The sequence below is a fragment of the Aptenodytes patagonicus genome, chromosome 6, assembly GCF_965638725.1.
Source record: "Aptenodytes patagonicus chromosome 6, bAptPat1.pri.cur, whole genome shotgun sequence".
In the NCBI taxonomy this organism is placed as follows: Eukaryota; Metazoa; Chordata; class Aves; order Sphenisciformes; family Spheniscidae; genus Aptenodytes; species Aptenodytes patagonicus.
This window is the reverse complement of record NC_134954.1, coordinates 2105166-2129515: the sequence shown is the minus strand read 5'-3', so window position 1 is coordinate 2129515 and position 24350 is coordinate 2105166. Positions and strand designations below refer to the sequence as shown.

At 44.7% G+C, this 24350-nt stretch overlaps 1 protein-coding gene across 4 annotated transcripts in view; it reads right to left on the bottom strand.

Annotated features, from left to right (window-relative positions):
- The window catches only part of PXYLP1 (2-phosphoxylose phosphatase 1), a 116675-nt gene that overhangs the window by 53837 nt on the left and 38488 nt on the right, over positions 1 to 24350 (bottom strand). The window contains exon 1 of one of the 4 annotated variants that reach the window (XM_076340852.1): positions 2579 to 2672. The exons of 2 other annotated variants lie outside the window; for them this stretch is intronic. The gene's annotated coding sequence lies outside the window, so the exon portion shown is untranslated. Of the gene's footprint in view, positions 1 to 2578; positions 2673 to 24350 lie in introns of those variants that run through there. One more of the 4 variants, XM_076340850.1, reaches the window with a different exon arrangement.

Here is a 24350-nt window from a genome sequence, read left to right as displayed (position 1 = left end):
AGTTGGACCCTCTTGAGCAGCAAAGGTACCGCCACCTCCTTTGTAGCATCCACCATAAACCATCCATCAAATCAAATCTAAATCATAAAGCATATGTTAGTAGGTGGCTTAGCATTTAATTCCTACGCTCATTTGATGTACGTTTGTGAGCAGCACGCATCTCACGGTGGTTTTCTGCATATTAATTGCCAATTTTTTTTTTTATTAGTTAAAAGAGAATAAAAACCTTAGGGAGAGGAAGAGAACACGCAACTAGAACTGACCATAAATCCAGATAAAAGCCACACTTGGGACCAGATGAATTCATCATTCATCTTTCAGGCAATAATACGCAGATACACTTAAGATACAAGACTTTTATAACTAAAAAAAAAAAAAAAAAAAAAATTAAAAAATAGTCTACAACTTCAGCAGAAAAAGCATCCAGAAAAATTCAGCCGAGGTCTAGTTTCAAAGGTCTCCTATGAGATGATGAAAATGAACAAAGACCTACATAAGAAACCTCACAGGACACTTAAGGCTTCTTTCGTCTAAGGAGGTCGTGAGGGAAGGTAAGTATGTAAAAATATACACCCCGTTGTAAAACCACTAGAGAAAGCAACCTTCTCGGGGGACAGTAGTTTTGCACAGCCTAAAGCATTGCTTTTTGCATGCGTTCATTCCAAGATGCCCGCTTTTTAAACTAAAAAAAGCCCAAAGGACAAAGGGAGGCTGTCAGAAAAAAGCAAGTTCACAATTTTGAAACTGAAACAATACAAGAAAATGCCTGAAGCCCAACCAGGGGTACACCGCTGCGCGGGTACGTGGGTACAGATGCACAGGTTCAGCCACAGCAATGCAGTTTTACAGCTCTGCTGTTGTCAGACCTTCACACGAGGCCCCGCTACTCCTCAGTACGTCCTTTTTTGCAGAACAGGGAGCTCGTTTAGTACGTACCGAATCTTATCAAAATTAATGTTTCAGCACTACTGAGTTTACATAAAATATTTAAGACACTACAATTAAAAGCCATTAGGGAGAGGAGCATATGTGTTTTTACCATGTGCGCTACTTTTAGTTACCTTTTTGAGAAGATTAAAATTAAGCAGCTTTTGCTTTTCATCCCACTCACACCCTCCCACTACAAATTCTGTCTGAGCTGATCCTCCTCCTACAGACGTCAAAACAGGGCATAAGTATTACAGCTACTTACTGCCAAAATGTGTTGGTTTAATATCCCATTACTATTGTAACACTGGCACAATAACTTATTATATGTGACAGCTTTTGCAGTTAGTCGAGGATAGAGCCACTTACTCCGTAGTTTTTTCACCCACGTGAAACTATATTTGTAAAATTTGTAAAAGAGAAAATTTAAGGTCTGAGCCAGATGCTCAGCTCAGACTACAATGCCAGGCAAAATAAAAGGCTTGTAAGGTCATCACACACGCTCTTCCCATCCTGTCATTTCCATTGTCCCAGCCTTTACGTAAAGCGATCCGTCCAGAAATTCGGGTTACGGTATTTACAAATACATTGTTTAACCCCTTACTTCCTAGCATTTTTAAAATTCCTCTCACAGATTTTTTTTTTTAGTTATTATTTTTTTTTTTAAGCGCAACGTTCTGCGCGACGGCCAAGACGATCTCCAGGTCAGGACACGCTTCCGACGGGAAGCCCAGGCTTGTCGAAAGGTTCAGGACTGTTCTTCAGGAACCCGCAGCCCAGACGTACGCCAAGAAGTCTGTTCAAGGCTCTAAAAATACCTGGGTTAAAGCACAGACCGTGACAGGGGCTGCTATCAGATACGCTAAAGGCGACGGGCATCAGAAAAAAGACGAAGTCAAGCCCGTTGCTCCGCTCCAGCCCCACCGCACCGAGAGAGGAGGGGGCGCCGGCGCTCCGGGCAGGCACGGCAGCCCCGCAGCAGCGCCGCCCGGCCGGCCGGGCAAGGCTGGCGAGCCGGGGCTCTGCCCCGGCAGCGGCGCCGGGGGGCTGACGAGCCCGCCTCGGGCTCTCGCCTCCCACCCCGCGCCGACGGCGCCGTCTGAAGCCGCCGAACCGCACGGACCGCCGGCGACCATTGAACCCAGCCGGGATGCGCCCAGACCCGGGTGTCCGCCTGCGGGTGCCGCCCTGGAGGCGAAGTTCACCCGCCGAGGCCTCGCCGAGCGGCCGGGCTGGCTGCGGGGGCAGCTCGCCGCCGGCCGAGCCCACCCCCACCCCCGCCCGCCGGGCCGGTTCGGCCGGGCCGGCCGAGGCCGCCGCCGCCCGCAGCACTTCTGTTGCCCCGGGTCTCGCCGCTGCGCGGGGCAGGGGGGACCGGAGCGGACCCTTCCCGGCCCTCGGAGCCGGGCGCGGGGCAGCCGCTCCCGCCGCGCCGTAAACGCCCGGGCCGCACCCCCTCTCTCCCCGGGCGTCGGCAGCGACCGCCCGCCGCAGCCGCCGAGTATTTAACGGGGGGGGGGGGGGGGGAAGCGCCGCAGATACAGCCGGGTGGTACCGGGGCACCAGCCCGAGCGCTCCCCGGCAGCGCACCCGGGTCGCCGTCCCGCCCGCCCGGCCGGGGGGGACGCCGCCGCCCGCAGCGGCCCCTTACCTGCCCCGCCGCGCTCGGCGCCTCCTCCCGGGGCCGGGGCCGGAGCTGGAGCCGCTGCCCGCCACCACGCCACGGCTCCGGCTCGGCAGCCCGCCGAGCGCCCCGGCCCGTGCGAGCGCCGCCCCCGAGCGGCCGCGCCGCCCGCCGGCGCCCCCTGCCGCCCGCCCCGGAGCGGGGGGGCCCCGCCCCGCCCCGCCCGGCCCGGCCCGGCCCGGCCCGGCCCGCGCCCCGACGGCGGAGCCTGCCCGGCCCGCGCCCCCTGCGCTCCCCGCCCTCGGCTCCCCCGCCGCGGGAGGGGGCGGCGCCCAGCGCGGCGGGAACGGCCGGTCCGCCGTTCCCACCGCCGGGCGTGGGGCGGGGAGGCGGCCCCCGTGGCTGCCCGCGGCACAGGCGGTGCCCGGGCCGCCCGCCGAGGGCGCCTTCTTTCGTGACCGCGGTTGGGGGAGACCGGCGAGGGGCTCCGTGACCGACAGCGGGCAGCCGGTCCGAGTTCCCCCGCCTCCGAGCCCTGTTTTTCAGCTTCCTGCTGCTTCCAGCGCTGGGGTCGATGGCCGTCGGTCCCCTGGAGATGCCGCACAAACATCTGCCGCAGCCGAGCAAAATGGCTACTGCTAGTGACTCCGCTCGCCAGTTCTTCCCATACTTAACTTACTGGGAAGTCCGGCTGGAAGTTGTCACGGCCCTTCGTAAGAAATGCCCATTTCGAGCCCTGCTCCAAGGGGAGTTCCACGAATTTTAATGAAAAGATAAACATATTCCCTTGTAGAGCTGATGCAAGCGAAGTCATTTCACAACTTGCGAAGTATTCGCCGGGATTTGTGGCCAACGAAGAAGCTCCCAGCTAGTTAGCCTTTCCCCTCGCAGGAGCCGATTCTTCTCTACCAGCCGGAGCGCTTGTTTAATCCTACAAGCTGATCATCCTTCAAATACACCAGTTTTTCACGTAGCCCTAAAACAGATGCTAAAATTAGTTCTGCAGATTTGGGCAACGCCTTAATTCCCTTTACACACCTACTTTGACATGTCTATGCAGAAGCCATGCAAATACTGGGTGATCAAAGCAGACGTGCTGACAGTACACGTTTGGCACCAGTGTTTATGACAAATGGCTGTAGGGTTTTTTGTTGCAGCCGGGAGTCGCCTCGAAGAGCACGTGTGGTTCACGTACTCCTGCGGTTCCGCTTGCAACCCTGGATACTTCTGCCGGCTTCCAACGGCGTTGTCACGCCGCTCCGCCGGCCAAGCTACTTATCTGCGTGGCCTCTACTCTTGGGTCATGGCGACCGGTGGTCGCTGCCCTGCAAATAGCATCATGGAGCCAGATTTGCTTACTTTGATACTGCGCATCCACGGAGTCAACATACCTAGCGAAAAGATTGGGCGTGTTCTTCTAGCTAGACTAGTACTTTTGCCTGACTGGTGTGATTTCACCTGGAAGTGTGCTGAGGTCCTCCATCTTCTTTCCTTTTGGGATAAGAAGTAGGAATTAATCTAGTTTTAACCAACAGACTGCCCAGTGACGTGGAAAGTGGCCATCCATCTGCAGATCAGAAGTCTGGGGCCTTTACCAACGGCTGCTCTTTAAAAACCATACCCGGGGATGCTCAGCAGCGTGGCGGTTGGCCTGCTGACTGACAGCTACACATCAAATACACCGTGCTGTTCTTCCCTGCTGCCAGCATCACATCAGATGAGAGCTAATCCGTCACAGTGATTTTCTTATTTTTTAGAAAACCAGTGCCGACCATCTGAAAAAGAATGGTTTGCAGAAGAGCAGAAGACAAATTATGGGACCCTAGGTGTGGAACAGTGAGACTTCTGACTGCCGTTCACTAGATCGCTTTCGGGCACGTTAGGATTGCGTAGTGCCCGACATCAGCACAAAGAAATCTGGCCTTTCCCTACCCAGAAAGCGGAACACATGCTTTACAGAAAAATCATCTCCGTATGGAAACAATGATTTACCATGGGAGCAAACGCTTGCCAGGGCAGTCACATTTCCACCTCCATCCAGAGCAATGTGCAATTCACAAAGGATTTGGGATTCAGGAACTGTCAATCTGTTCTCCATGTAATAAGAGGATTTCATTTTCTTCACAGAACGTTTTTGCTTCGGAGAACAAACTACAGTTGTCTATACACACAAAAGAAATCAACTTTGTCAGAGATAAAGTCATTATGATATTTATAATACAAAAGACTATGTACTCAGAAGTTGTTAATAGCCTGAAAATTTCTCTGCAGAAGCCCCGTACGCTTGGATTTTAAAGATGAAATTAGAGGAGACAAACTGAATACGTGCAGGGCAGAGCAACTGCAGCTACTGTCTTCAGAGGAGACCTGGAGTCATGCACAGTCCCACCGCATCACCTCACTTGATACTCTTGTCAATTGGATCTGCTTTCTCCTAGACATACTGTTACGCATCCAATGAACTTCTCATAGCACAAATACTACTTCGTCTCATCAGAATTTGCTCTTCCGGCAAGTGTTGTAAGGATGACCTTACAGTAGCGTGAATTAGCTATGAGCTAACAAAAATTTCGTTGCATTAACCAAACAGTAGCCGTGAGCGTCTATGGACGCTAAAACTGTGAGCTCGCTCACTAACATCCACCAGCCGCTATGAGACAATCCACGATGATACGTGGCCAAAACACTGTAGTGTTCCTCTGTCTGACCTCGGTCCCAAGAGGTAAACTGACAACCTGAATTACAGAGGACAGGTCATGGTGAATCACAGCCCCATCACCCGGGGAGGACAGTTCTAATTTTATAGTTTACTTAGATTTCCCAGCTCCTGACCCTAATCCTGGCTTTTTTTTTTTTTTTTTTTTTTAAAGGAAAAAAACAAACCCTTTCCAGCTGGGTGGTGGGTTTTTTTTTTCCTCCCCCTCCTTCATTTCTCAGAGAGAAATGAAGTCACAGAGTCAGAGCAACTACACATCCTTCTGCTTGCCAGAGTTTTTGAACGGGAGATTCTTGGGAGAAGGTAAGGGTTGGATCAGGGCTCTCCTGCAGCCAAATTCTAACACCCATAGTACACAATCAGTTACGTTTTACAGTATAAATTAATTCAATTTTCTGTTTAATCCAATAGCTAATACTTTTGCAAGAAATGAGAGTCAGGCAGTAAGCCCCAAGACTTTACCCAAAATACCAGCTAGATCCCAGCTACTGCTCCTAAAAGCCGCGACAGCCACGGGGAGTAGTACATAAGCACAAGCGAGTGGGAAGAGAGAGAAGAAAGTCACTGCTCTACAGACAAGTTTGCAGTCAGTTTCGCTCATCAAGGAGGGTTTCAGGCACTTCTAAGCTATTGTACATTTGAACGACGTGAGTATTTTATGCGAGGTAATATTTGAATAAGGTATTTCAGTTCTAGGGTTACTTCTTCACACCAACAGTTTCAGGCCCTATACATTCTTGGGGGGGGGGGGTGTTCTTTTAAGAACACAAGAGTTTCAGTGGTCTGAATCATTCTTTCAGTTCCATTGTGTGACTTTGGCTGGATTTCTCAGCTGCGTGCCTGAGTGCTTTAGAGAGTCCTGACTCTTTATCTAGCAAAAGGTCGCTTCTGACAATACCCCATTCTTAGCAAGCACTGTTTTCAGTTTGCTAATTACTGACTGGGATGCTTTGTGTCTCAGTCCTAGTGCTTTTAAGTACTTAAAGAAACTGCTGACAGTTCTGGAAGGAAACCCCTTGGAAAACAGTTACTTATGCCCGCTTTTTGCCACCACATACCTGAAGCCTGATGTCACCTCTTTCAGCTGCTTTGTGCCTGTTCCTGCGTCATTCCAAGTGTCATGTGGCATATCTATCCAACGCCTGACACAGTTAGCCCTGGTTTTATAGCTTTGAGTGCCTTGACGACTTGTGTATATTTCAACGTTATATTCCTATAACCTCCTGGAATGCCAGTATTGTTACCCATTAAATTACCTCGCTCTGAGCCTCACTGGATCTTCTGGAATCTTTTGATAATGCCATAACCATTGGTCTGGGTATGGTGCCACAGCCGCTCGCCCAGATTTCTGCAACTCTTCTACTGCACTACAGCAGCTTCTGTTTTCTTCTAGCAGAGGCTGCCTATTATCTTATTTGTCAGCATTTCTCCATATATGGCTTTACAGCATTTAAATTATCTCCACAGGGAGTCACTCATTTCAACCTTCAAACATGCTACTTTGCAGTGTATCGTGTTCATGTTAAATGTTACGTTTTCATCTCTTGCTTTCAGGCTTAACTTCCTGATAACATCGTCACACTCAGCCTCATCAGTTTCAGCAGTAACCAAGCAATCAGCAATTAAAGTACGTACTAGGAGTATTACCACATATTTCATTATTTTTTCCTCTACTCTTTCGTTGGTTGATTAAATCCCAAATAATAATTACAAATCCTACATTGTTTCTAGGTGGTATTAAACAGACACAGCAGAAGATGCCTTATCTGGCTGTACTTGCCAGTATTGCCCTTTCTTCTGGATAACGGGGTTTTATGATACTAATTTTTCAGAGTGAACAGAAGGCTGCTGTCTGCACATGACTATGTCCTGGAGTATAACCAGGTATATAATACTCCTTCATTTGGAAAATCATCTGATTTAGTTGCAGGATTTTCAAAAATAAATTAGGACTCCTGAACAAATATAACTTGAATAGTTAGTTTGGCCCGTTAGTTCCTCCTCCTTCCTTTTCCAAGCCCTACTGTCATGCAGCTGGATGCGTACCAACCATGGGATTAGAATACGGGCATCTCATCCCAGCAGGACCCTACATGGTCACGAGAGGAGACCATGAATAACAGAGACCAGTTAAGCAAGTCATTCAACAACAAAGCAGCCAGCTACCTACAAAGGCAGTTTTAGTATTTGTGGGATAGGTATCGCCAAATGGCAATGCTGCCCACCACATTCCAACTGTGCTTCTTCTAAATGTGTAAACAGGGTGTCATATTTTGAAGAAATGAGCTTGTTGCCACTTCTTTATGGAGAAATTACTGCAAGCAGCAGAAACCACAAACTAAATTTGGGGCTGAAGTTTTTGAAAGAGGAAGTCTGTGTGGGACCACACTCATGGAGGAATGTGTGCAATATAAATAGACTTTATAAGTATGCTAAGAAAATACCCATATCATGCATTGCTGATTTCTCCCCAACAGAAAACCAAACACCTGTTTCCACTTTGCAGAGGTTGGGCAGTAGTCTTTGCAGCCAAGTTTCTTCAGCATGGACATGCTAGCATAAGACACAGTATGAGAACCACAGCTCTCATTTCACTCAGTGCCACTGGAAAGGAAGCTCAAGTGACTTGGGTTTTTTTGGCATAATGCCTTATGACACATCATACATCAGCTCTGATCAAAGAGCTCCTGTTCATAATTCACACTTCAAAGCAGTTTTAAATAAGATCCTACACGCATTTGAGAGCGTAAACAAGTGACTCAAATGCTAGCTTTTGTTACCATCTACGATCTCTTTTAATGAGTATTGGTTACATTGACAATCAGTTACTCTATTCACAAATTTTTTTCCAGGTGTTATTCTGAACACCTATCTAGGTTTGAATAGCACATATAATGAGATGTGACAGACAACTTCTTGAACAATGGCCTTAAACCAAAATCAGATGTTAAGGAGCTTTGCTCTTAAGTCACCCCACTGTGCTCTCCAAATAGTAGTGAGCAGTGCAGGGCTACGAGATGGAAACCGACTTGGAGAGAGCACCCACCTTTGCCACTCTAGTAGGTGCGCTATTTGGCTAGCTTATCATTTCACCTATTTAAAGCTCCATTTGGTAGTTTTCCACTTGGTAATTTTCCGCTAGGATTAGCTTCTGAAAAGAAACTCCACGAGGGGTTTAGCATAGTCCTCCGAAACACAGGTCTCGGATTGTCTGAATATGTATCATTGCTTTTATTTGCATTTCAAACAACTCAGATGAAAGTACAAATGCCCAAAAAGGCAGCAGGTGCTTAGAAAAAGCCTCAGAAACAACCCTTAAAATAACCATGTACATACACAACTACTCTCCAGTGTCATTTGTGATCCCAAACAGCTCCTTCTGTCTCCCCGGAATAAGGCAAGCCATTCTTACAGCACTTAATTGGTTCTAGGGGTAACCAAGTCCAGCTGCTCTGTCTAGCAAAGCAGCACAGCTGCCTTCTCTCAGTCCAGAGGAGCTGAGGAGAGGGGGGAAAAATGGAAAGTGCCCACCACTTCAAGAGCTCCATTCCCAGGGTCTCACGAACCTGACTAGAATCTGGATCAGAATTTTAAACAGATCCCTTAGGAGCAGCAATCGGCTTCCTAGGCAACCAGGGTGGCCGCATTGCTGCGCTGCTTACATGGAGATAGGAGGAAGGGGAGGGGGTGTGGAAATATATTTATATATATCTCTATAAGAATATATAAAATTGCCCTTATACGCTCACAGGAGGGTTTCCTAGTTCATAAATATTCTTGCTGCAAGCTGTGATTTTAGTTAAATTCAGACTCGCCTTGCCAAAGTGGTAGGCAGCAGAGTTATTCAGAGTGACAGCTTTTAGCCCTTCTGTTGCTAGGTGAGTTGGGCCCAGATGGTTAGATGCCAGCAAAACTGGCTTTAGAGTATCTGAATGCTTCCCTGCGCCCGGGGAACACCCAGGTACCTTGCTGGGGAAGATTTCTGACCCCTCTGGTGGGCGGAACTACAGAGTTGTTCATGAAGCTAGGTGAACTTTAAGCACATTATATTATTTCCCTGTTGTATTTAGTTCTCAGGGACACTGCCAACTTTAAAAGTCTAATTAGGGAAACCTACCTGGAAAAAAAGCCCTCGGCACTGACATTATCACTACCAGCTTCCTTATTATCCCATTCTCTGATATGCTGCAAACCTGCTCATGAGGGGCCCCAGCCAGACACAAAAAGGGATGACTGCTCCTCCTTAGTCATTGTCCTTCTATTAAAACCAATACCAAGGGCACCCATGTAGCAAACATACATCCCACACTGCTGTCCAAAATCTGAAGATGAGAAATGCCTTGGGATACTTAATGAAGACACACACAGAAGCTCATGTTGACATTCAAATATTACTCATACTGTACCCGTTGTCACCAGGGAGCCAAAAAATTCATATGGAACAGGACATGTCAGCCTCCTTAGCCTAGAGTCCGTAACACTGGTTTGCGTCAAAGCCAGCAGATACAGCTGCATTCGGCAAACTGGCCTGATGTTCCATCAGGAAAGAATGTACACATGAATACGGGTAACATGGGTGGGTGTAGCAGAAACAACATTCAAATAAGGATATTAAGTCATTGCTACTTGAAATATGAATAACACCAAATAATTTTGGTATCTGAGTGTCTTAGCTTCCTATTTCTGTGAACAAATCCATTGGCTGAGAATGCAAGACATGTATAGTCTGGAGCCGAGTCCTAGTTTAAGTAAAGATAAATAGTACTGCAAGACCCACCTTCCCAAACTTTTAATCCTTACTTCCTAAAATTAACAGACTGATATATTGTGAATCAGCAGAAGGCTGCTTCTACACACATACATGCACATACTGCTGTATCAGATGAGCTTCCAGTATGAACACATACAATTGCTCCAAGGCAGGAATAGTAACGTACTAAGCAGATACAAAGCCAGACACTTCAAGATAATTTATTTCTGACTGTATTTAATATTCATGTCAGGAGTACACCTCATTTTTAGAGCTCAGTTCTTCTGCATTAACATACAGAAGGCACTTCCCCAGTGTTGTAGGAGAAAATAAGAAAGTGGGTAGAATGTAGAGAGTGAATGGGTTGTGTAGTGTTTTCTCAGCGTGACAGAGGAAGCCGTCAGTGCGGCTAAGCCGGGCTTCTCTGTTTCTACGCCCACATAGGGCGAGTATTTCAAGTATTCATTTCCTTCTCCCTACTTTAAGGTTTGTCAAATGAACAAATCTGGCAACCTTAAGAGTAGCTCCAACCCTAGGAGAACTTGCTTTCAGACAAGGAAGAGAAAAAGCTATATTTTAATATTTGATTCAACCTGGATGAGCTCACTGTGAACACTAGTGATGAGCAGGCAAGAGACAGTATTCTGAGAAGATCTAGGTAAGGAAACTGCTACTGTAACGCTGCCTGATTCCTTTCAGGTCATTTAAGCTTCTTCTATTCTTACAGATCTTCGCCTAGTACATTCTGGGGAGAGGGGAAAAAAAAAAAAAATCCCCATTCAACTCTATACCTATGGACTCTTTAGCCAGGTAATTCCTAATCCTTCCCTTGCCTTTTTTAAGGGACTAGAATACTTTGCTTTTCCACTTACAGTTTTCAGATACTGCACAGCTGAAGCTTCAGGGATCAAAGCCAGAGCTTCATCAGAATTAGGTTTTGACAATATAACTGAAATAGAACAGAAACTGGTAAATAAATAGCAGCTGAAAATAAACATGCACACAGTCAGATGCATGGACTTTTAGGAAAGAATTTCTAGATCCCAATAAGCTTACTTAAATACTGAGGTGATGGGCCAGAGCGTTCTACACTGCTTAGGCAGCTCAGAACAGCTGAGAAATTATCAAGCAGGGCCCTCTCGCCGATGTGAATTCCTAAGCCCATTTCTAACATCATTTTTCCTAGCAGAAGAAGAAAAAGCATACTAGGGCAAATCCTCACTAGTAAAGCCCTAGACAGATCTTCATTTCTGCTAGAACATGAAGTAGAATTGGCAGGTCCAAGAATCGTGATTTAGAAAGGCGTTTACAGTTTCTTGCCATTAAAGTTTTGTTAACGATTTAGTAATAGGTCACTACAGCCTCATAGGTCATAAGTGTCCTTACTTTGCCGAACTCTAGGGCTATTTCTTAAAGTTGTCTCCATACTCCTTTTTTAAGGCTCCCCTTCTTTCCTCTGAAAACACAATTTAGTAGCACTTCTTACACAGGGGGTAGTTCCACTACCTTCAGTAGAGTTACTGCTGATTTAAAGCCGTGTAAGTGATATCAGAAAAAGACTGACTTACCTCCGGCTTTTGAAATCCTAGAGTCAAGTACCTTGGATGCTGATGACTTCATTTGGCGCACACCCCGTTCACACTGCTTCTGAACCGCAGCTGCGTGCTGGGGGAGTGAAAGGGCCAGCAGCTCCCCATGGGGCAGGCAGCAGTAACACAGCCCGCAGGCAGGGGCCAGCCCCCCCCCAGCACCCGGGCAAGGGGAGCAGGGCAGACCCGGAGGTGGGGGCCGGGTTCCTCAGGTGAGTTCGTGGTGAGGAAGCAGGTCCCAGGTCAAGCCACAGGTCAGAATCAGACCAAGTGATTGACGGGCAGGTCCATAGTGACAAGGCATGCCCAAAGTCAAGCCAGACAGTCAGCCCACAGATCCGTGGGGTCCATGGCAAGGCAGAGCTAGAGCTGAACTAGAGACCAGCACCCCAACAGCACAGTTCATGCCAGGCCTGAAGGTCCCGGACTGAGCTTAAGTGGGCCCCTGTGCCCACGGGCAGGGGTTTGGATGGGGGCACCCCATGAGGCTGGTCAGGACCATTAAGGCTTGTTAGCGCCCTCAAGGCCATATTTCCTTCCCATATGAGCCTCTGGCCACGTTTCTTGTTTACAGTCATGCCCAGTGACACCTTCCTCAGTGAATTGTGTTGTGTATTAATCAGTTCTTTTAATATTCTACAAATAGCATCACCAGCTCTCAACAATCAGCTCTTAGGATATTTCCACCATCAGTTCAGATACGTGCGAAATGTGGCAAACACGGGGAAAAGAGGCAAAGGGCCAGGCTGCTAAGCCGAAATGCGATAGCAGGTCAGGAGAACGACGCCTTCCACAGCTGAAGACCCAGTACCTGCAACGGGATGGCAACAAAATCCACTTCAGTGGGTCTGATGATTGCTGGGAAAAAACTGTGACTTTTGAAGTGCTCTGTAAAATGATAGACACTAAAAAGACTACTTGGAGATTACCCTTTATTGTGTATGTCATAAGGGGAAATGTAATACTTTTATTTTTAGTATGTTAAAGACAGCATAATTTTTTTAGGTTAAGCAGACAAATAACAGGCCAAATGATGGCCCTAGCGGTCACCCCTATCTAGATGAATACAGACTGTGTCAGCATTCAGTGTTCATGACGAGTGCCTGCCAGTATAAATCATTTGTCATTGTCACTCTCAGAACTGATGGGTTTTGGGTTGGGTTTTTTTCAGAAAACCCACGACTTCTTTGTCTTGTAAGTTTTTGCATGCAGCTAACTAGCATGTTTCAAGGGCAGGACAAGATCAAGAAAAGATGGGAGGGTATTGAGTCAGGAATGTGGGAGAGACAAATGAGTTATGCACTGTGTGATGGTAAAAAAAGACCATTTGATAATAGTCACTGCAGAGAATAGCTAAATAACACAGATTGTATGCATGAGCATCACATTGCCCATAATGAAAAGAATCAACCAAGCAACAGCCCAAATGCTTATTAGCTCAAGTACGTGTCTGAAAACAAACATATTCATATGAATGGAGCTGTCAGTAAGAAACTGATTAATCCCACCATCCCAAATGAAGAGTGACCCAGCTGCAGCAGTCTTAAGAGCTTCATTTTCAGATATAGGAGAGACAGGAAGAATTTTACTACTGCTACCCAGAAAAAGCTGCAGGCCCCCTTAAATATGAATTAGGGATCACACCTGAGGGATCACAGGTCCTACCTAGGGATCAAGGCCTGAGGGATCCATCAAACTACTTATTTACGTATGGCATGGTGAGGAATACATGCCACGGACCTTACCAACCAGGCAGACGGGCAGAGCATGAATACTCTCAGTCTGTCACTTCTTCAAAGGTCTACAAACATCTCCTGATTTGGAACCTCCTCTCCACGTCTGTGCTGTGGGAGGACTGGGGTTCAGATCCGCACCCCAGCACCAAACATTTATACACACTGTGAGCTGCAGCCCAAGCGTGGAGAAAATGGAGCAACTTGCCTCTCTCTCGCTGACAGTCATTAAAGTGAGCTCTCGCTGCTTTCACAGCTGCAGGAAACCAGGGGGCTATCTTCCTGACAGCCATCAAGTGAAGAGAGTTTTCTATTTTGAGACTTTCATTACCCTTCCCCACTTCCAATAGTTTGATATTCATCCTTCATTTTTTTCTCAAAAACTATGTTCTAAAATCGAATTTGAAATTGAAACAGCATTTAAGTGAATTTTTTTTCCTGTATGCAATGGCAGTCTTAGTAGATTCTTAGAGCTTTTAAAGTAGCCTATATCGGTTGCGCTTACTTTGTAGGCTGATTTCAGATACACAAAGAGGACTCTGCCATCTCCCCAGTGACCTCAGTAGGGTTATTTCATCAGCATGACTAAGAGGAGGAGAATTAGCCTTTTTTAAAAGTCAGATAGCAATGAATGTCTCTTGCCCACAGCCAAGTGCAAGTTCTGAATGAGGAAAGCATTCTTACATTTGGTACATATTTGAGTTCCACTAAACTGCTGCTAATATTAGGTACATGTTTAAAGACTATTTAAAAAAACAAATTGCCTTTAAATTGGCACAGATACAAAGCAAGCTGCCTCTTACATTCTGCTCTCAGCTATGCTGGTGTCAGATTTACTTCACCTCCCTGCATGAGAAGTAAAACCAAGCCAGATGGGAATTACGAAGATGAGCTGAGATGTCTCAAAGGAACAATCAAAACCAGACAGGCCAACTATGCCAGGTAACTCAGGTAAATCCTTTTAAGGCTTTATGGCCCTTTAGGGGGGGACCGTGTGCGATTGAGGAAAAAGGACAACTAAAACCAGACCTACACAGGATGTGCTATGAAACTTAAATGTCTCTTTTTCTGACCGCCCGTGCTTAAAAAAGTAAAACCACTGTATAGGTCTCAGTCAGGTTCGTGGGTTAAACCTTCTGTGAGTAAAGTGAGATTGTACTGTTTGTACGTGTTTGTTTATTTGATATCTTGCACATGAGGAGCAAATGCTTGTTTCTTAACAGGTTATACAACCACCTGTGTTTCTGTAAGGGTACTGTCTAAGGTTTAGAGGCCCCTATTTATAATGCATTGCAAGTATGTTTTCTTTTGGATTTTTCCACTCTGGCAAATTAGAAATCCCCTGCAGAGGGGAAAATATTTAACTGTAGACTTCCATTATGTCTTCCAACTCTTACACTGAATAATTTGTTGATTAAATGTAGTAGCCTTCAGCCTCTTATGAGCTTTCTCATTGAAAATGGTAAGCAGGCAGCAGAATTGGTAAAAGGTATAATCTTTTCCCAAAAAATCTAGCACCAGCAGTCTTGGGCATATTTCTTTCCCTCTCTCACGTACATAATTACTTACTCTTATAACAAATGTGCAGTTCATAGTCCAGTCAGTATAGGGTGGGGTATTAAACCACATATAGATGAGAAAGCTAATTTGACGCCCTGGATGCTTAAACAAATAAGCTTATTAAAAGAGACAGTGATTTCGTGTGGCTTTCCTACTGCTGATAAATAAAAAATGACAGTTTTCCTCTCCGGTTCTAAAGCTAAACATTTCAGTTCTGAACAAAGGAGGTGGGTAAACAAGTGGTTTTGAGGACAGGAGGAAAACATTGCTATTCTTTGCAATGAATGCCCTAAAGCGTGAAAGAAGAATACTCAGCATTGTATCTATGATACTGCTGTCTCCCTAATGCACAAAGGGATGGCACATGGGCTCACACAACTTTCACTGCAGCAAAGTAGCAGGGATCCCAGTGGTGTTCCCATGGAGCTTTCAATAGAAATGGAGACTCATGGTGTGTTTAATCTCATCCCCTGAAAGACTTCGCTATGTGTCAGCTGGCAGCAGCGCATGAAGATTAGAATAGCAGTCTGGCAAAGTGGGTTTAAAGTTGCACAATCTAGCGTAAACCAGCCCCCCCCCCCCCCCCCCAAAAAAAAAAAATCCTAAGAGAAATGGAAGAAGGATCAGACGTCAATCCACCAAATATAAAGTTTGAATTACAATGCCTCTGCCTTTTCCTCAGCATATCATTGTTATTACAGGCCAAACTCCTGCTGGAGTTGCAGCCCATATGTCACATACGATTATGTACTGTTCTCGCCCTCAAAGTCAACAGAACGTAGGCACAAAGGCATTCATTGGTGAGCACCCTGTTAAAACACAGATGAAACTTCAGACTCGAATGAGCTGAAACAGTAGTACATTGAGGAATTTCTTGCCTGAAGAGACAACTTCATTGTCTGTCTGCTCTAAAAATCTGAAAATGATCACGTCAGACAGATCTGCCCACAAGGTTATTGTTTTATCTTATGTGATCCTAGGTAGTGCCTCTGAAACAGCTGTCCTACAAATTTTCTCTCCAAAAAGGCAGTGTAACAAAAGACTGCACCTTGTGTCTCAGCCTTGCCTCTAATTATTTCAGTTTCTCTTTGTATGGTTCTCTCTTCTGATACAGGTCACAGGTATAGCTGAGAAATTATTTTGTTAACCCAGAATCCTACAGGGTTAGCAAACTCCCCATACCTATGTCATCTTGCAGAATTTTATCTTCAGGTAATTTGTGAATGGAGGAAGAGCAGAAGTATTACTTAACGTCAGATATGGATTAGTTTGACTACTTCTTGATGTTAAAGAGTATTATAAGAAAAGAATTGAACTCAGTCTTTATTCCTGTACATTTTAAACATGTTGTAACACATTACCCGGTCTGGTGGCATACAGACTTTTAACTTGAAGGCTTTTCAAATACAAGTGATGGCAAACGTGTTTCAGCCCTATAATTGCTTTCTCTTCTTTGTCAGAACTAGTGACAGAACACAAGTCCCATATCCAATAATGCTGATATTAAAATGTGCTGTAAAATAAATTTTTTTAGGCTAGTGATTCTTGTTACTCTGGCAAGTGAATATTTCAGCATCAGCCAGTTATTCTGGCTGTGAGAATAACTCTCAAAAGTTCCCTAAGTGTCCACAATGGTATAATATTCTCTGCTTTCAGTTTTGCTTCTTGCTTTTTGTCCTTTGGTTTTCCTTCATGAGACAATGGTATAAAGGATCATTTCATATTACCAATTACAAAAATATTTTGTTTTCAGGCCACTGCTGTATTTTATTTTGATGGCCTTTTCAATTATCTCCAGATGGATTCTATTAAAATGTTTTTAATTGTACATATTTTGTTTGAAAAAAAATTAATATGTAGAATATGAGAAATTATTGGAAAGAGTTCTGTGGTCTTGAGTTAAGTTCTTCAGTTTTAGCCAATGCTTTATATTTCCAACATACTTAAATCGTATAGCCTGAATGGTGTTCCCAGAACTTTGTACTCAAACTAAGCTCCACTGGGAAACTGCTAGTAAAGTAATCAGTACTTTTTGTGAACTATCTCTGTCTTGACCACTGGTGATCTCATTACAAGTCCGAATAAGGTACATGAATCTCTCTCAGATCTGCTGGCTTCTGGCATGTTGAGAGAGAAATCGTAAGAGCTGAGTAATATCCAAGGTAATAAAATGGACTGTTCTGTGATATAAGTCAGTGAGGTATATGACAGAAGTTCTGCTCACAACTTGAAGCAAGCAGATCAAAACCACAACCATGCCAAAGATCTTTTCCACTGCTTCCATCGGTTGACTTTGTTTGTTTTCTGCTGATTGATTACAACATCATGTACTATCAGTCTTTATCCATTATGGATATAATAGGTATTAAAAGAAATTGGTAACTTGGCCAGCAGCTGTCAGGTTTCAGCAGCCATTGTGTTTACTGTTTTACTTCTGGGAAAAATAGAGGAACTGCTGTGTCCTACTTCCCAAAAGTGGCAAAAGACAAGGTAAACCTCCTTAATGTCAGGCATGTGTAGGCTGGCTGCAGTCAAACAGTTTAATAGCCACAGAGAGAAGCAGCCAAGATATGTCTTGGCAAAGGGATGGGATGGGCAAAATAGGGGTATCATTACATTGGCACTTACCTTGCTGGCTCTGCTAATGTTTGCCATGAAGATGTGGCAGCCAGCTCTGACAACAGCAAGCTCTAATATGGCTGCTATTCTGTGCTGGAAAGCATGCCACCAAACCTCTGCTGCATTCTTACTGCTGCTAGCTAAATCAAAGTTATCACGGATACCACAATCATGCTGTGATCACTGTAATATGTTTTATTACACTCTGAAAGTATGCGCAGAGACAAATAACCCGATACAAACAGCCCCTACGCACTGAATACTGCCCTAGACTCGATTTGCCGAAAAACAAGCTGAATATTGCCTCAGCTTTCAGTAATGTCTGCAATAAAGGACACAGATGAAAAGGTAGGATTGATCAGAAGTCCTCTCTGGTAACTGCCAGTTTACACATTGCGGCAGAATCAAAACTTAAATTGCTCAAAGCACATACGGGGCTTCAATAATACCTACTTATGCTAAGTCTACCTGGCAGTCAGCAACTACTGGTGTCCCTCAGGGATCCGTGCTGGGATCAGTTCTAATGTCTTCCTTAATGATTTGGATGATGGGACAGAGTGCACTCTCAGCAAGTTTGCAGGCAACACAAAATTGGGAGGAGCTGTCAACATGCTGGATGGCAGGGCTGTTCATCAGAGGGAGCTGAACAGGCTAGAGAAACAAGCCGGTAGGAACTTTGGGGAGTACAACAAAAGCAAATACAAATTCCTGCGTCTGGGATGGAATAACCCCTTGCAACCCAGACAGGCTGGGGCCAACTGTCTGGGAAGCAGCTCTGCATAAAAAGATCTGAAGGTCCAGGTAGACAAGTTCACATGAACCAGCAGTGTGCTTTTGGATCAAAGAAGGCTAGCTTCAACCTGGGCTGTATTAGTGTAGCCAGCAGGTCAAGGGAAGTGATCATTCCCTCCATTTTGCACTTGTGAGACCTCTCTGGGATATAATGTCCAGTACTGGGCTCTCCAGTACAAGAAAGACATTGACATACTGGAGTGAGTCCAGTGGATGGCCACCAAGATGGTTAGGGGGCTGGAGAACATGATGTAAGAGGAGAGGCAGAGACACAGACACACGTTGGAACATGGGAAAGTGATTAGATGTAAAGAAAGTCTTTTTACCACAAAAGTGGTCAAATGCTGGTGCAGGCTGCCCAGGAGGTTGTGGAATCTCCCTCCCTCCTTGGAGGTGTTTAAGACTGAACTGGACACATGCCGGCACAACCTGATCTCATTAGACCTGCTTTGAGCAGGGAGTTGGACTAGATGACCTCTGGAGGTCTCATCCAGCCCAAATTATTCTATGAAGCTATGATTCCTAGATATAGAAAGAAATGCGACAGGGAGCTGTTGATAGCTAACCTGCACATGGCTGGAAAATAACAGGAAGAAAAGCAATCTAAGCAACTATGAGCCTGTTGGTCTATCTTCAACAGGTTTTAAGACTTTAGGATACATTTTAAAGGCAAGAAATACTGAAGACCAAGTGATAAATGGACACTGAGATAATGTCCCATAACAGATTACCAGCAGCACATCCTTCAGATCATCCTAGTATCTTCTTTGATAAGAAATTCCAGGTAGTTTAGACGTGCTGTGTTTAAATAGCACTTTATGTTGGAAGTTTTTCAGTCTGAGGAAAACATTTAGTACAATAAGTATAAACCAGCGAGGGATCTGATTAAACTAAGGAACTGATAATTTGTGCCGAAAAGAGAAGGCTGAAAATTGGTTCCTAGCTGGTCTTTTCAAGGTCTGAAATTGGGACTACCTCTCTCTTGTATATTTAATATTGCCATTGCCATTAAAAAGATGTGGGAGGTAATATTTGTCAATGACAAAGATGGGCCGTGTTATCAATACCAGAGAGGACTGAAATAACCTACAGAATGAAATGAAAGATCTTGGGGATGACAGCATAGGGACTGGATGATATTTAATTGCACAGCATGCAAAGCCATGTATTTAAGGAATTGCAGCCAGCTGGAAATGACTAAGTAAAAAGATCTGGACATGCTGGCAAATCACCCGCACTCTGTGTGGTGAGTCAAAGGGGTATGATGCAGCTGCACAAGAAATACAACTCAACAAAAGGCTGTAATTTTTACCGACTCTTTCAATGCTTCTAGATTTCCTACCAGGGAGCGACCCCGAATATTGTACCGTTTTTCAGAATTTTGAATTTTTAGAAACCTTTTGGTTTCCCATATAGAGAAGAGCAAATGAAAAGTATGTGTGTGTACACAGAGGGAGAGTGATAGAAAAAGAGGAAAGACAGGGGAAACACTGAAGCAAAAATATAATTTTTAGGGGTTGTGATTTTCTGTTTGAATAAACAGCCATTAATTCCAGAAATATGTCCAAAGACTGCTTTTGAAAGCTTTTGGCAACATCAGTTCCACTAAGTAAAGTACTACTACAGTAAGTGATTTTAGAGGGTATGAATGCAGGGATAGCAGGCGGTATCTTACCAGCTTCTCTTTCGGCAATGTTGTTATTTCTATGCTAGACCTACAGCAAAGATTCTGCATGCTTGAAGTATTCAGACAATGTTGTTCATAGGCCGTGAAAGCCAGAAGTAACAATTTTCTTAAATTGAATCATATTAATAAGTTCTCTTATTCTGCTCTGATAGTTTCTTATTTTATTATTATATACATTATTAACTATGCTAGCAGCAGGACATAACAAATGCAAAATACTTGTTCAAGAACACTACTGTTTTCAGCAGGGAATAATTAAGAATACATTTCAATAACATTTAGGATTCTAATGAATAAAAGATAACTCACGCAGGCAACTCGGAGGCCTGCATAATTTTCTCCAAGGAGGTTAAAATCCATGATGAGTGCCTAATTCATAAGGAAGCACTTTTGGCTCATATATTTCAATAGCAGACAAGATGTGATCAAGGTTCAGGTAACACGTAGGTTTGAAATGTCATCTTTCCTGCAGGAAGCCTTCAAAAGGATGTCAGAACTCTTCAGTGTAGTTCGCCTGAAAAGCAGAAAATACCTCCAAGAGGTGGAATTTTAGAGCTTCAGCACTTTGCAAACGGGACGTGTATCAAAACCCAGAAACTTTACTTCTCGTTCATGGAAGCACTGATTGCATTCTCCCAGCTGGATCTGAGTTGGTAAACAAGCACTAAGCACAACTGTGCTCCCATCTCCGTAACAGTGACATAATGAAAGCAGTAAAGAATATGACCATCAAACTGGCTTTCTTTCAGACCCTCTACCATTCCTCTAATTCTCCTAATTGCCAGATGCAGCTATTTAGTTTTGTATCCCGAAATTGCTTTGATTTTACTTCTTCCAGAAAAATAACAAAGAAGGACAAAATGTGTTTATGTGGCTCAGTCCATTCAGACAGCCTGTCTAATTTGGTTTAAACTTTGCTGTCTACAGCAAGTGTAGGCTGTAGCAGCAGCATCTTAATCCTCTTGGATTTCACACCACAATACGGTAACAGCCTGACTAGAAATGACTCCTACCTCTTTATTACTCTTCAGCTGGCATTCTGCATGCATTTGGTGGGCAGGGGGTGAGATGGGGACTGTGGGGAGAGAAAATAACAAAGAAAGCAAGTGCAAGGGCTGTGATTGTACAGAACAGAGGCTTTAGATAACCAGGATCGAAAAGACAGGCATTTGTACATGGATCCACACACAGTGCTGCCCTTAAAACAGCAGATCTGAAAATTATGAGAAATTTCTAGCAAACAAAGCACAGACAAGACTAGTTTGTTGGTTTGGGAGGTTTTAGATGCCTGTCTCTCAGTCACTTTGTCTGACAAAAGCAAATGCTGAAGTGCAGTTGCTGTCTTTGTACTCTCTTGGCATAGCCTCCTCCCTTACGCAACTCCAGCTGAACGGTTTTTCCAATTTTTCAAAAATTCCTCTTAAAGCTTGAACCAAACCTAGAGAATATAATTTTTTTTGGACAGGTTACAACTGCCCGTCCCTACCAAGTGAGCAGACAGTAGCTAGGACTCCCTGCGAGGCACTCCGGGGTTTTCAGACTGACATTAGCATCTGGGAGGTAATCAGGCACAGCCAGGCCTCCGGTGCAGACTGTTGCGGTTCAGGGCTGGTGCAAGGCATGCAGAGGAAATAAGAAGCTTTGCGTGGCCCACTTTACTGCCTATAGAATGAGAACAAGGATTTTTCTGCCACTTTTTGTCAGTGTTGTGCAAAATGCTTTTCAACTCATAAATCTGCTCGCCTGGCAGCCTGCTTTGTCTGTAACACACGCAGAGATTGCAACTAACTAGTTCCATTCCTATTCCAAGTTAGGATAAGCTACGACAGAGCTAGATTTAAGGCAGCTTTATCCTTCTACCTCTGTGCTGTTGCCAGGACTACAGAAGACAGACTGGGTTCTGGCTAGGTTGGTTCCTATGACGGATGGGCACAATGAAAGCTCTTCTGCCCCACTAGGTGCTTCTTTCCCCTTCACCATAGCTCCTTTCCTAAAGCAAGCCCTTTCCCTTAGCCCACTACCATGTCATATGTAAAAAGTTTGTTTTCCTTTGTTTTATTCTTGCCACCCCATTTCTTTCTCTTTCAACCCAATTTCTTCTTCCTGTTATGAGGGACACTAAATTTCTGTGTGCGATTCTGCAAGCTGTATTTTTCTAAAAGGTGATGACTATTTCATCCATGGGCAGTGATGTGAATTTAAGCTGCTGATCTCCTGGTTCCAGGGGCCTCCGGATTTCTAGAGCTAGGTGATGCATTTCTAAACTTTTCAAGCTTTCGTGGATTTAGAGCAAAACTTGGAAACATTATCAGAGCAAATCCTACACTTAAAAGCCAGAAAGCGAGCCAAAATGGACCTACAAGCATTAGTTTTAAACCCTCGATTGACATGTTTGTTTAAAGTCCGTATTCTAGGCACTGCTTGGCCACAGGAGATGTAATTAAAATGGTGTTTGTGACAAGGAAAACAAAACCCTAGAAGTTGGTCTCCCTTACCCACACTCACTAACTGCAATGATTTAGCCCAAGGAATATGTGGTGATGGTTTTACCATCAGAGCTTTTGAGGGTATTTTTTAAAGACCAAGCATGTGGTGGAGGCATATCAGGCAATTTGACGTTGTAATATTGTCTGATCTCCACCAGCCAGATTCTGCAACCAGCAGTGGGAAACGGGGCATCAGCTGGCAGCTCTAAGTTCATATTCAAAAGGCTGAGGTACATCTTGCAAGCCATCTGTGGCCTGGTCTCGGGGGGACAGAAAACACACAGAAGTGCTTTGAATTCTAATGTGTGCGTTGACTTCTCAGTGCCCTCTGCACTGGCACCCTATTTCCCTTCACATTCAATGTCATTTACCTCATACTTGCAAATACAGCTAAGGATCTATGCTAAGCCATCACAGTTCAGCAGAGGCGCAGTGCTTTGTGATATCCTGACCATATATCTGCAACTCTCCATTTCCTCCAATTCTCTGAGCAGACAGAGTTTCTTGCTTGGAAATAAGAATCTAATGAGGACAAGGAAAAAGCCTCTTTGCTAAAAATGGAGTTAGGTAGGCGCCAGATAATATTTCTCTAGTTTTTGAGAAATGCTATACAGCACAGATCTTGAGACATCAGATACCAGAGGCCAAGCAATAACTTACTTGATGCATCTGTCTTTTCATTGACCCGTTTAGGGAAATCATGTGAGATTTGCCACTCAATGACCATTTCCTGGAGATGTTTTAATGGGAAATTGTTACTACTCCTGATAAATATTCTGCAAATCCCAAACAGGGAGAGGATGACAAAAGAGAAGGGTTCCACTACAAGCAGAATAATTACATTAGACTTACCGTGGTGCAAATGAAGTCAGTATTTGGCCGTAAGCCTCTGTTTTAAGGATGTAAGTCTAAATGTCTTTCTGAAAACAGCAGTTACAGTACTTTCCAGCAAATTAGGCAACATTCCAGGGGTATACTTGGGTTTACTGGAAACGATCCTTTAATTCATGGTAAATGAAGGACTGAAAATTATGATCAGGTCAAGAGACAGAAGGTCTGAGGTGCACTTCAGAATGTAGATCAATAGTCAGAAAAATTCAAAATAGACTCCCAGCTAAGTGTCAGTGCAGATTTTCCTCATGAAATGAATAAAGTGCTGCTCTATTGGCAACCTCATTACTCGCTACTTAGCAGATGCAGTAATGACTTTAGGCAAATATGAATATTGAACCTGAAAGGTCCTAGTGCCATAAGCAGGAAATAAGCATAAATGACAGTTGTGTTATGCCGTGGCCCCTCAGAGGGCCAACAGAGCAGAAAAGAGGAACTCAGCGTTTGAGCAAACTGTTGTTCTAAAGCAGAGCTGCTCTGAGAGTAGAGGGGTAGACAGTGAAGCAGAAAAAACCCTGTGAAGTTCCTTTCCTTACCATGTCTTTCTTTCTTTGAGAGAGTAGGGGCCCTCTGAACGTGACACATTTCTAGTAACGTGCAGGGGTGGATGGATCGCATAGACTCCTACTTCCCTACTACACCACTGATGTGGGGAAAAACATGAACCATAGCTTCCGCCATAGAAATGCCAAGCTAAGCAAGGAGCAGAGTATGGGAAACTCACATAAGAAGCCTGCCTGAAACTTGCTACTGTATATAGCTGCAAATTGTATTTCATCAGCCGATGACCCCTATTTTGTTTAACAGCCTGAATAGCTCTCTAGGCAGAGTTGGGTTATTCCAAGAGACAATGTGGTGCCCACTCTGGTTCTGACAGGTCAGAGCGGCTTCAGAGCTCCCCAGAAGAACAGATCAGACTAAATTTTGCTGGCCCAAAACCCCTTTGAGCAGCAAAACCTCAGTTCTGTGATAAAGC